At 39.5% G+C, this 12,263-nt stretch overlaps 1 protein-coding gene and 1 long non-coding RNA gene across 2 annotated transcripts in view; one reads left to right on the top strand and one right to left on the bottom strand.

Annotated features, from left to right (window-relative positions):
• The window catches only part of LOC309488400, a 204,459-nt gene extending 201,020 nt beyond the window's left edge, over positions 1-3,439 (top strand). The window contains exon 2 of the long non-coding RNA XR_014202120.1: positions 3,143-3,439. This is a non-coding gene — a long non-coding RNA (uncharacterized lncRNA). The remainder of the gene's footprint in view (positions 1-3,142) is intronic.
• The window catches only part of phactr3b (phosphatase and actin regulator 3b), a 97,961-nt gene that overhangs the window by 65,439 nt on the left and 20,259 nt on the right, over positions 1-12,263 (bottom strand). The gene's annotated exons all lie outside the window — the stretch shown is intronic.

Genomic DNA, 12,263 nt, shown 5'->3' with positions numbered 1-12,263 from the left:
ATATTTATGTTCTATTATGCATTTTCCTTGTTGTATGAATAACAGAAATTCATGAAATAATATATATGCAGACACACAGTAATAAGATATTTATTCAAATGTTGATTTTGAAATTAGTGAACATCACCATATGATTTGGAAAAATAAATAAATAAATAAAATTATAAATGAACATTTCTAAAGACAGTTAATCTTTTACATAGAATATCACAAAAATATTAACAACTTGTTTTTTCAACATCTTCAGTGAAAGTGCACACAGTGAACGTTTCAATGGCAAGAATAAAAACAATCTATGAATGTCCTATTACAGGCGGAACGGTAGGCTACAAAAAATATGTGCAATCTAGCAAGTGCACACATGAACTATAAACAGTACTAAAATGGAAGTGGTGCCAAGATCTCAGTAATTAATCAGACACCACCATCTATTGTGTGTGCATTTGTGTATGAGACGTTTTTTTTTGTATTTTTTTCTTTTTGTGAGAGAAGAGGCATTGATTTTGCCATTGACTGGCGCTAACGATTTCAGCAGCTTTCAGTCCATAATGGCGGACGCGCCTCCGCAGCGCCATCTACAGACGGTTACCCATAACACAACAGAGTTTCGCCTCTTGGGCTTCTATACTCTTTGATAATATCTGTCTCCCTCTCTGCGCAGAAACACACCTCACAAACAATCGACTGTTTTAAAGTGCCCCTATTATGCTATTTTAAAGGTTCCTAATGTTGTTTTGGCGTCTCCTACAACAGGTTTATAAGCATCACAGCTCAAAAAACACTTAATTTCCTCATAATCTCCACTGCAGCATCAGCTCTATTCTCTCAGTGTCTGAAACAGTTCGATCAAGGATTCAGTCTCTCTAAACCCCGCCTCTCTGAGAGCTGCTCTGATTGGTCACATGACCCAGTCAGCTGTGATTGGTCGACCATGTCAGAAACCAAACGCTCATTATCATATCTGAATTTCAGCTCCGGATCTTCCTCAGCTCTTGATACTCAGTGATACGAACAGTAACGATGGCGTGGGTTTTACCGTATCAATCTCATCAAAGTGGATTTGCTTTGTCAGCAGAAAACAGCGTCTTCTCCACATGAACAACAAACTCTTCCAGTCTCAGATAAACTACAGTGTTTGAGGGTCAAAGTAGACGTTGTTCACGGCAGCCAATGAAGAACATAGACTGGCATTATGCAAATCTGTTACAAACCTACGCAGATTCAGCAGGAAGTGAGACTGGAGTTACTGACCACTCGTTTCAGTTCAGAATCACTTCTTTCTTTTGAGAGACAAAAACTCCATTTATCTGAACTTTGAAACTTTGCAGATCTTTTACATTCACAAACAGCTCTATTACACACTTCATGAAAGGGAATATCAGAAAAAGCTGAATAGTAGCACTTTACAATACAATCCTGGGCCCGTATTCATAAAAAATCTTAATGCAAAATTCTAAGAAAATTCTTAGAAATGTGGGCGTTTACTCTTAAAATTAAATAAAAATCCTAGTAAAGAAAAAAGTAATTCAGAAAGCATCTTAACCCTTATAAGAGGTCTTAAGGTCAAAATTGTTAGGAGTACGGACAAGGACTTTTAAGAGGCTGAAGAGTTTCTTTAGCGGAGGAGAAAATGGCAGAAAGACGAAGGAGAAGAAATGTGTTGCACACAATGGATGACAGTGACGCTATAGATTAGATCGTGCAGGGATCTTGTTTGTGACAGATCTTATTAGAGACGCGCTAACATCTCCGACACAGCGCAGACATGCCATAGTGCCAGAAATGAAAGTAATCACTACATTAAGATATTTGGCAACTGTGAAAATGCAACACTGCAGAAGTGATGATCCGGGTCTGTCACAGCCTTCTGTAAGCAGAGTGATCACACACACAATTCAGAACCTCTTTGTGTCGCAGTTCATTTCGTTTCCACTGGACATTCCCACCTTGCAGGCTCAACAAACTGCATTTATGAATATAGCAGACTTTCCTGGTGCGCACAATGAGTGGGAATGAACCGTTAATAATTTGCGCTATAAGCTCCCACGTCTGCTTCCCCGTGCTGTGACACCCGGGATGGCCTTGTGTTCATCCACTAACTGGGCTAACAGTAAACACTGTTCCTCTGTCCAGTCGGGCTTTCTCGTCCTTCTTGTTTTTGATTCCATGTTTGCTACATTAAAACCAACATTAAAACCACCACTTAAATAGACAGCCAGCAATCAGTGTAAATGGAAAGAGTGGAACGATTTTTATCATTCTAAGCCAATCAAATACCTTATAGGAAATTAACAGCATAAAAAAAATTAAAAAAATTATATACATATAATGTGTGTGTGTGTGTGTGTGTGTGTGTGTGTGTGTGTGTGTGTGTGTGTGTGTGTGTGTGTGTGTGAGTAGACCCTAAACTTAAAATCGCTCTTTTTTTTCTTCTTTTTTTCCCCTTCTTGGACCAACCAATCACAGTCTTCAAAAGATTGTGTCATCCGTAGCAACAGGGTCAGCCCCGCCTCCTCACTAAGAAGAAAGTGTTCGTCTTTTCCTTGCTCAGAGTTGCTCTCCGATCGGTCCTGAATCGCTCTTAAGCTAAGACTCTTACGTAGAAGTTGTTAAGCTAAATTAGGAGTTTTCTGAGAGGATTCTTAGAAGCTTTAAGAATACGGGCCCTGTTTTCTCCACGGAAATCAAGTCAGCTTTGATTCAACTCCTGCAACTCAGGGCACAAACGGCTCCTTGTTTCGCCGACGGCCGAGTGAAGACCTCAGTCTATCAGACAGGATTAATGCGTCCCGAAGCCCATCAAACACCTGACTCGAGAGGCTTCGAGTGCAGCATTAGAAGCGTCTCTTCCCACACAGTCTGGCTCGACGGAGAGCTCACACCTCGGGAAACCGCAGATGAACCGTGGGCAGCGCTGAGAGCTTCTATCTCTGTCTGATTCTTACGGTCGTCACACCTAAACCGCATGAAAGTGAAAAAACAACAACAACAACAACAGCACCTGTTTATATCAGACGGAATAGTGAAGGCCGTAAAATCATCTATAATTCGTTTTTATAACTAACTTAAAGTCTTCCTGTGGTGAAAATCCAGCTTTTAATGTTGTTTATGTGTCTATGTGGTGTGTTTAATCTGCTTTAAGACAAACCATGTGTAGATTCATAAGTCGACACCATTGCTGAGTATTTTCTCCTTAAAACTGCAGTGAACCAAAGACAGTCTCAAAAACACGCTTTGAAATCGCTGGTGTTTCTGACGTCACAAACTACCTTGTAACCAATCAGATCAACGTGTGATCGTCAACCAGTGGATCTCTGAGCTGAGTGAGTGAGTGGAGGCGGGGCTTATTTGCATATTCATAGAACCGCGTATACTAAATGAGGCAAGGGTGTCGAGTTACATTCAAGATATTTTAAGGCATGAAGACATTTTTTAAAGGGCACCTATTATGCCCCTTTTCACCAGATGTAAAATAACTCTCCGATGTCCCCAGAGTGTGTATGTGAAGTTTTAGGTCAAAATACCCAACAGATCATTTTTTACAGCATGTTTAAATTGTCATTTTTTGGGGCTCAGAAAAACGCACCGTTTTTGTGTGTATCCCTTTAAATGCAAATGAGCTGCGGCTGCCGCTCAAGGGGCGGAGCCTTACGAGCTCGCGCTAAGAGCCAGGACAATCTCATCTTATAATATATATTAAAACAGAAACTCTCAGTTGCGGTGTTCATTTCGACTCGGAGTCGGACAATAATGCCCACAGAGCCAGAGAATATATGCTGTATGGAGATAGAACAGGTATAGTTTAGTTTAATAATTACGGACGGTTATAACTAATTTGTCATCTGCTTTTATCCACTATTAATACAAGCCTGCTGTAGCAAACCCAGTCCGAATGATGACCAAAATATACTGAGGAGTTCAATGAAGTTTACTGTACATCACACAAAAGATGAAGCGTTAGTTTTACTCCAGAAAATCACTGTAAGAGCTAATAAACACAGTGCGCATTAAAGTCTTATCCATAAACTCTCTCTCTCTCCCTTTCATTATCATCAACATACACAGCGAAGTACAAAAAACACTTGTTACAACCGACCAACAGTAAACAAATATATACACACCTTCTCAGAGGGTGCTTAATAAACTGGTAAACTTTATATCCGTACAACGACTCGATGAGCTGTCATAAAGTGCGCGCTCCCATTTTCATTTCTGCCGTGACCAGTCGCTCCGGAGACTGTAAGCTGGATCACGAACAGTAGAGATCCATCCTCTAGTAACGAGAGTAAATGAAGACTGCTGTTCATTCTTACATCCAACAACAAAACACCGCAATCGCTTAGGAGACATTCTTGTCTACAGAACTTTGCTCCAGCGTTGAAACAATGGCGGACTGTGTCCAGCTCACTCAGGGCGGGGCTATGCTCAAACTGCAGTGTCAATCAACAGTCGTGGGCGGGGCTTGTGTCCAGCTCACTCAGGGCGGGTCTATGCTCAAACTGCAGTGTCAATCAACAGTCGTGGGCGGGGCTTGTGTCCAACTCACTCAGGGCGGGGCTATACTCAAACTGCAGTGTCAATCAACAGTCGTGGGCGGGGCTTGTGTCCAACTCACTCAGGGCGGGCTATGCTCAAACTGCAGTGTCAATCAACAGTCGTGGGCGGGGCTTGTGTCCAACTCACTCAGGGCGGGCTATGCTCAAACTGCAGTGTCAATCAACAGTCGTGGGCGGGGCTTGTGTCCAACTCACTCAGGGCGGGCTATGCTCAAACTGCAGTGTCAATCAACAGTCGTGGGCGGGGCTTGTGTCCAACTCACTCAGGGCGGGGCTATGCTCAAACTGCAGTGTCAATCAACAGTCGTGGGCGGGGCTTGTGTCCAACTCACTCAGGGCGGGCTATGCTCAAACTGCAGTGTCAATCAACAGTCGTGGGCGGGGCTTGTGTCCAACTCACTCAGGGCGGGCTATGCTCAAACTGCAGTGTCAATCAACAGTCGTGGGCGGGGCCTGTGCAAAGTGACGTCACATTCCCCCGAATCTGAGAACGGCTTGTTCTGAGACAGTGCTTATGATTTATGGGGATTTAAAAAAAAGCACTGTGTGGATTTTTATCATTATAGGGTGGTTGTGTACACACTCTGCCAACACACATTTATGTTCAAACACCATGTAAAAGTGAATTTTGCATAATAGGTGCCCTTTAAGGAACAACATTTCACATTTTGGTGATCAAAGATGAGTTTTAAGGGATACAATTATTGACTACAGGAGGACTTTAATAATTATATTGATTCGACAATCCTATAAGATTATTGCAAGTCACACTGTACAACATGGATCTAATAAACTTGAGTACGACATCTATAGACTGTACAATGATGACAACTATTTAATATTCGGCTACTTTAAAGTTTGGTTTAAAGGACTTTATTAATGTCATTTTTCCGTTTCCCATGACCTAATCTAAAGTGAGAAATATTTATTATTAAGTTGTTAAAACATTCTCTAACTCTTTACATTTCATTGAATTAAACAATCATAATTTGTTAATTACAGTGACAATGAATTAAGAACGTGCTATTTGTATAGTCTATCAATGTATTACAGTTAATAAAATATTAATTAACTAATAATTAGCAAATTATTTGTAAGTACTTTACACCATACTTGTTATAAAGTGTTACCCATTTATTATTTTATCAGATTCTACTGGACTTGTTCTAGTAACAGAGTAAATCTGAACTTTGAAACGCATCAAAACAGTGTTAAAAATGCAGAGTTGTGTTTTGCTGGTGTGTTAAATATTCTCACAGTGTGTGTATGAAGGAACACATCCTTTACAAAACACTGCAGCTCCTCTCTCACCTGTTCAGACATCCACAAGAGAAGCGCATTATGCGTATTAATGTAAAGCACTTATATAACAGCGCAGCATCACATGTAGAAGATGTTTCTCAGAGCTGTCAGACTGAACCCAGTCGATGTGAAGCAGGTCAGCTGATCGTGTCTTACTGTAGCAGAGCAGAATCCAGGTCAAGCCTGTTAGTTTCTGCAGCTGAAGCACAAGTCAGGGTCAGAGCGCCGTTGCCATGGTTACCCCTCAGAGGCGCAGCATCACTAACGGGGGTTGCCGGGCGGACGGGGAGGCTGTTGCCATGGTTACCCCTCCGGATGCTGGGGAGACTGTTGCCACGCAGAGAGACTAGAAACCCACGAGAGCCAATCGGAGGCGAGCGACGAGGAACACACACCAGGCATCCCTCTATTTATAAGTTGTTTTGAAAAATCCATCATGGGATGCTTAGTGCTCCATCATGGGATCAAAGTGTCATTTATAAACATATATTAAGAAATTAAACATAACTATTTTTCTTACTCACGCACATAATAACATAAATAGAGACGATATAACAAACATAACAAACGCACTCACGCGCTATTTCAGCACGCTCCCGCAGACGCTCGAGTTCAGCGCGCGCTGCCCTTTCACTCCTCATGGTGGAGCCTTTAGGCGTGGTGTGTGTGTGTGTGTGTGTGTGTGTGTGTGTGTGTGTGTGTGTGTGTGTGTGTGTGTGTGTGTGTGTGTGTGAGTGACAGCTGGACTTTGAATCTTTGCTGCTTCCATGAACACAATAACAATAACCAAAAGCTTCCTTTTGGGAAGCGAGCGGTCATTCCCGGAGCAGAACCCCTCGCGCGCGCGCACACATCCTCGTCCCGCGCCCTGACGGAACACACAACTTTTGTCACTGAATGTCATTCGTATTTCGTAAAGCAATATTTTTTTCAAGACTTTTATTCTGCTTAAACTATAGAATTACGATCAGAATAACAATCTATTCCCAAAGAAAATACAAAACCAAAATAAAGTCTTATTTGCAGGGGGAAAAACTTTGCAGGCATGTGACCCCCATGCTTTCACACACACACACACACACACACACACACACACACACACACACACAGAGAGAGAGAGAGAGAGAGAGAGAGAGAGACTGGAGAGGATGCTAATATGAAGGAATGTGCACGCGGATGGTGACAGTTCAAAGCATGAGAGGAGAAAAATCCCCCGTGTAAACCAGCTTTCATTTTGGAAGTCAATTTTTGGCACATTCCTAACCTAAAAAAAAAAGAGCTATTAAACATGCAGCCTACACCATTATTGTTCATGAAGAAAGAAAGAAAGAAAGAAAGAAAGAAAGAAAGAAAGAAAGAAAGAAAGAAAGAAAGAAAGAAAGAAAGAAAGAAAGAAAGAAAGAAAGAAAGAAAGAAAGAAAGAAAGAAAGAAAAGCATCAGATCATTTAAAACAGTGGTTCATGTTTTCACACTAGATGGGGTAAGTTGTCACAAAAGCAACCTGCCATGAAATGTATAGATCGCTCACCTAAAGAGAGGTCTTCAGTGGAGCACAACGGGGGAATTTATGAAGAATGTGCTAATATTTCCATATAATAAAACTGAATTAAATATGTGGTTGTAGGCTATCTTGCAACAAATATATATATATAGTGCTGTCAAATCAATTAATCGCAAATAATTGCATCTAACAGAAAAGTGTGTGTGTGTGTGTGTGTGTGTGTGTGTGTGTGTGTGTGTGTGTGTGTGTGTGTGTGTGTGTGTGTGTGTGTGTGTGTGTGTGTGTGTGTGTGTGTGTGTAATTTGCAATACTATACTACTATATTATACTTAAAGTATTTTATTCAAACAAGAAAACAAGGAAAAAAAGGAAAACAGGTTTAGATGGGATATAAGTCAACTACCCATTAACATGTCACATCTCATTATAATAGGCCGTAATGTAATCACTGGAGTTCACTGGTAAGGAACTGGAATCTCTTTCTCTGAGTGTTCTGAAAGCATTTTAAATGGTTGCCCTTTCGTTACACATCTGGAGTCACATGGGAATGATTTGGAAAGCATGTTCAGAACAGAATGAAGTGCTTAATTTCACACTCAGATGTCGGCGAGTCCAACACTGCTTGTTTACATCAGTAACGCTGTGGAGAGATCTGATGGACTCCCAGATTCACTGCTGAGGAAGATTCATTATGAAGAGAGATTATGGCATGTTTAAGATCACACAGGTTTGGACAGACCATCATGATGACATCACCGTCACAGTTACGGTGTGTTGAACATGATCCACGAGAGCCGACGAGAGGCTGATGGTGAGCAGGAGAATGTCAAGAGCTTTGTTTTCATGCCTTATGTCTCCATCTCTCTACATGAGCTTTCATGGGCTTGTTAACAAATTGGCAAAACAAACTAGGTCATGATGTAAAATTGATTAGTTGTGGTCCAGTTTTTAAATGTTTCATCACATTGATCTGTGTCCATAATTGCCGTACAGTGGAAGTCCCATGAAACGAGTCTTTTTTATCTGATTGCTTATAGTGATATCAATCAAAATCAAATTCTCTTCTCGATTTCAGAACTAATATGAAAACAAGGAAGTGAAGTTAACTAGAACGTCCCCCCAGAGCAACTGTAGTGGTAACGCCGCATTAAAGAGAGAACGTCTCTCCTTCTCTGAGGACTCGTAATGGAGATCAGTCGATATTTAGAAATATTGTATTACAGATGCAATCGATTGCGGTCGGCGCAGAGTAAACACTGTTTAAAGTCGTCAGTGTTTGCCGGGACTCGTGGGAATGAAGTCAACAAGATCAGAGTAGAATCAGACGGATGCAATAGGACTGAACTGCAAAGTGCTTTATGATTGATTTTTCAAGCACTTTAAACGTATAGAATACAAAATATTAATGGCCCAGGACTGTAAGCAGACACAACAGCAATAGTGTTTACATTTAGCATTAAATATGCATAAGCTCTGAGTTCAAGAGGGTCATCAGTTCCCTTTCCTCTCTTTCAGGCCAGAGCTAAAGAGACTGCAGGGGTGAATGTGGAATAATAATTTAAATAATGGCATCAACACTGATTAGCTTCAACTTGTCACTCTCACAGGACTTGTGTGTTCGCTAGGGGTGTAACGAGACCCTCATGTCACGATTCGATATCACGATACTGAACTCACGATACGATATTATTGTGATACTCCAAGACACATGATAAAAGGTTAAAAAAAAAATTAACTGTTATTAAAAAGCTAAATTTGGTGTTACATTGTGTGTGTAAATAGTCAAGTCAAGTCAAGTTTATTTGTATAGCGCTTTTCACAATACAGATTGTATCAAAGCAGCTTCACAGTATTAAATTTAAATAATACAACAAAGTTTGTTTCAAGAGGAATTTATTGATTGATAAAATTAAATTAAATATCCCCAAAATATCCCCAACTGAGCAAGCCAAAGGCAACAGTGGCAAGGAACCGAAAAACTCCATCAAGTGACCTAATGGTGTCCTAAAACTCCATCAGGTGACCTAATGGAGAAAAAAAAACCTTGGGAGAACCCAGGCTCAGTCGGGGGCCAGTTCTCCTCTGGCATTTATGAGCTAGAGGCCGGATTGTAGTTTGAACTGTGGGATTATATGAATGCCTGGCTGAAGAGATGAGACTTTAATCTAGTTTTAAACTGGGAGAGCGAGTCTGAGCAACGAACAGTATCAGGAAGACTATTCCAGAGTTTTGGAGCCAAATGTGAAAATGCTCTCCCTCCTTTGGTGCTTCTGGATATCCTAGGTATGACCAAAAGCCTTGAATTTAGTGATCTTAAAGAGCGCGATGGATTATAGGGCGATAGAAGATCCGTTAAATAGACTGGAGCTAAGCCGTTTAGGGCTTTATAAGTCAGTAGCAATACCTTGTAATTAATACGGAACTTTATAGGTAACCAATGCAGTGATGATAAAATCGGTGTTATATGATCATATTTTCTTGATCTCGTAAGAACTCTAGCGGCGGCATTTTGGACTAACTGTAGCTTGTTTATTGAGGATGCAGGACAACCAGCTAGTAAAGCATTACAGTAATCCAGTCTCGAGGTCATGAATGCATGAACTAACTTTTCTGCATCAGAAACTGATAGCATATTACGTAGCTTAGCAATGTTTCTAAGGTGGAAAAAGGCTGTTTTTGTAACATATGAAATATGATTTTCAAAAGACAGGTTGCAATCGAGTATAACACCCAGGTCTTTTACTGTAGAGGATAAAGTAACAGGACATCCTATGATGTTAAAGTTGTATTGTGCGAGGTTTTGTGGGTGGTTTTTTGAACCGATAAGTATTACCTCTGTCTTGTCTGGATTTAATAAAAGAAAATTACGCGTCATCCAATCTTTTATATCTTTAACACACTCTGTCAATTTGGAAAATTTAGCGTTTTCATCCGGCCGTGATGAAATATATATTTGAGTGTCATCAGCATAACAATGGAAACTAATTCCATGTTTAGTTTAGTTCCAAGTCCAAATAGTCTTGGACTTGGTGCTGCCCTATATATATATATTGTTGCACCCCTAGTGTTCACACTCGATTGAAACGAACCCTGGTGAATGATGGGTCTCGATCCGCTTCCAAGCGAACTCTGGTGCGGTTCGACTCAAATCTGAACGCAACGCGAACCAAGACATCTAAACAAACCCAAAACAGGATGTGATGTCACAGGACGAGACCCTAAAAAGGACAAAACGTTTTTCTCATCATGCGAGCTAAGCTGGCCATTAGTTCTAGAAGCAGATCTTCATTTGTGTGTGTGATGGAGGGATTCCTGACGCTGTTTTGACTCCTTCACATATTTTATATATATCTATATATGAAGTGCCATCTGAAATTTTCTTCTAGAATGATCCTTTTTATCAAGCTCGTATATTTAAGTTCAGTAATTTCACTTAAATGGCAATGAAAATTACCTATTAGTTGTCATTTAAGTGAAATAACTGAACTTAAATATACGAGCTTGATAAAAATGATAATTCTAGAAGAAAATTTCAGATGGCACTTAGAGGCTTTTGCATCTGAACTCTTCATATATGGATATATATATTCTATATATCTCTTCACAAGTTCTCAGCTTGTCAATACTGCACCATATCTGCAGCTACACACACACATCAAGCTCGTGTAGTCCAGCACACAGCAGTGTTTCGGATGTTCGGTGAGGGCCATCACAAAATATATGTCATAAAAGCAGTTTTTTGTTTTGTATCTTTAGGTTCGGTTTTAAAAATGACAGTGTTAACGCTAGAGAACCAGAACCAGTACTAAATGTCTCTTTTGTTGGGGGTCCGAAGCATAAGAAACTACGAGTGTGAACTAAGTGTTAATAGTTTATCCCGTCTGAACACGGCTCGACCTTTGAGACATCTCCACAGAAGAGATGCAGATGAATGTGTGTCTGGAAGACATTATCAACACAAAATCTGGCCAGAATTTAAGAAAGAGAAGAAATCGTGCTTTTGTATACAGTACGTCTGAGTCAGAACAATAACTGCAGTCTCATACGTGCTTGTGTGTCGTGAATGTCTTTGAGAGCGAGGCTTGTTCTTATTTTTTATGATGAGGAAGGACATAAAGGGAAGAGAGCGATCGTGATGTAAGGCAACGGTAGCAGTTATCAGCAAACACATCATTTGCTTAATTATATTTGCTTATTATATATGATATACACAAAAGTTTAGGGTCAGTAATATTTTCTTTCTTAAAGTAAAGACATTTATAATGTTTTAAAAGATTTCTATTTAAAATAAATGCTGTGTTTTTAGCTTTCTATTCATCGAAGAATCCTGAAAAATAAAATATGAAGCAGCACAACTGTTTTCAACACTGATAATAATCAGAAATGTTTCTTGAGCATCAAATCATCATATTAGAGTGATTTCTGAAGGATCATGTGACACTGAAGACTGGAGTAATAATGCTGATTTTATCACAGCACAATTATGTACATTTCAAAATATATTCACATAGAAAATAGCTGTTTTAAATTGTAATAATATATTATTATTTGAAACTTACTGGAGTACATTTTACAAGAAAATTACGTGCCATTTCTTTGATTATTTCATTAGTGAAAATTATGAAAATATTTTGAGGTGAGTATGAAGAGATGTCTTTCAAAGCCCAAATATTTTGAAAGGTATAGTGTACTAATTTATAATATTGTATTTTCAAATGTTTAAATATTAATTATACATGTATATTCGGCTATATAATCAATTTAATATTTGATTTTGGATCATGTGACACTGAAGACTGGACTAATGATGTTGAAAATGTATCTTTGATAACAGGAATAAATTACATTTTACAATATATTCACATAGAAAACAGCAATTTTAAATTGAATTAAAATTTCCACA

This window comes from Leuciscus leuciscus, assembly GCF_965113295.1.
Source record: "Leuciscus leuciscus genome assembly, chromosome: 23".
Lineage (NCBI taxonomy): Eukaryota > Metazoa > Chordata > Actinopteri > Cypriniformes > Leuciscidae > Leuciscus > Leuciscus leuciscus.
Note: the sequence above shows the minus strand (reverse complement) of the source record. Positions and strands in the feature narration are given on the sequence as shown.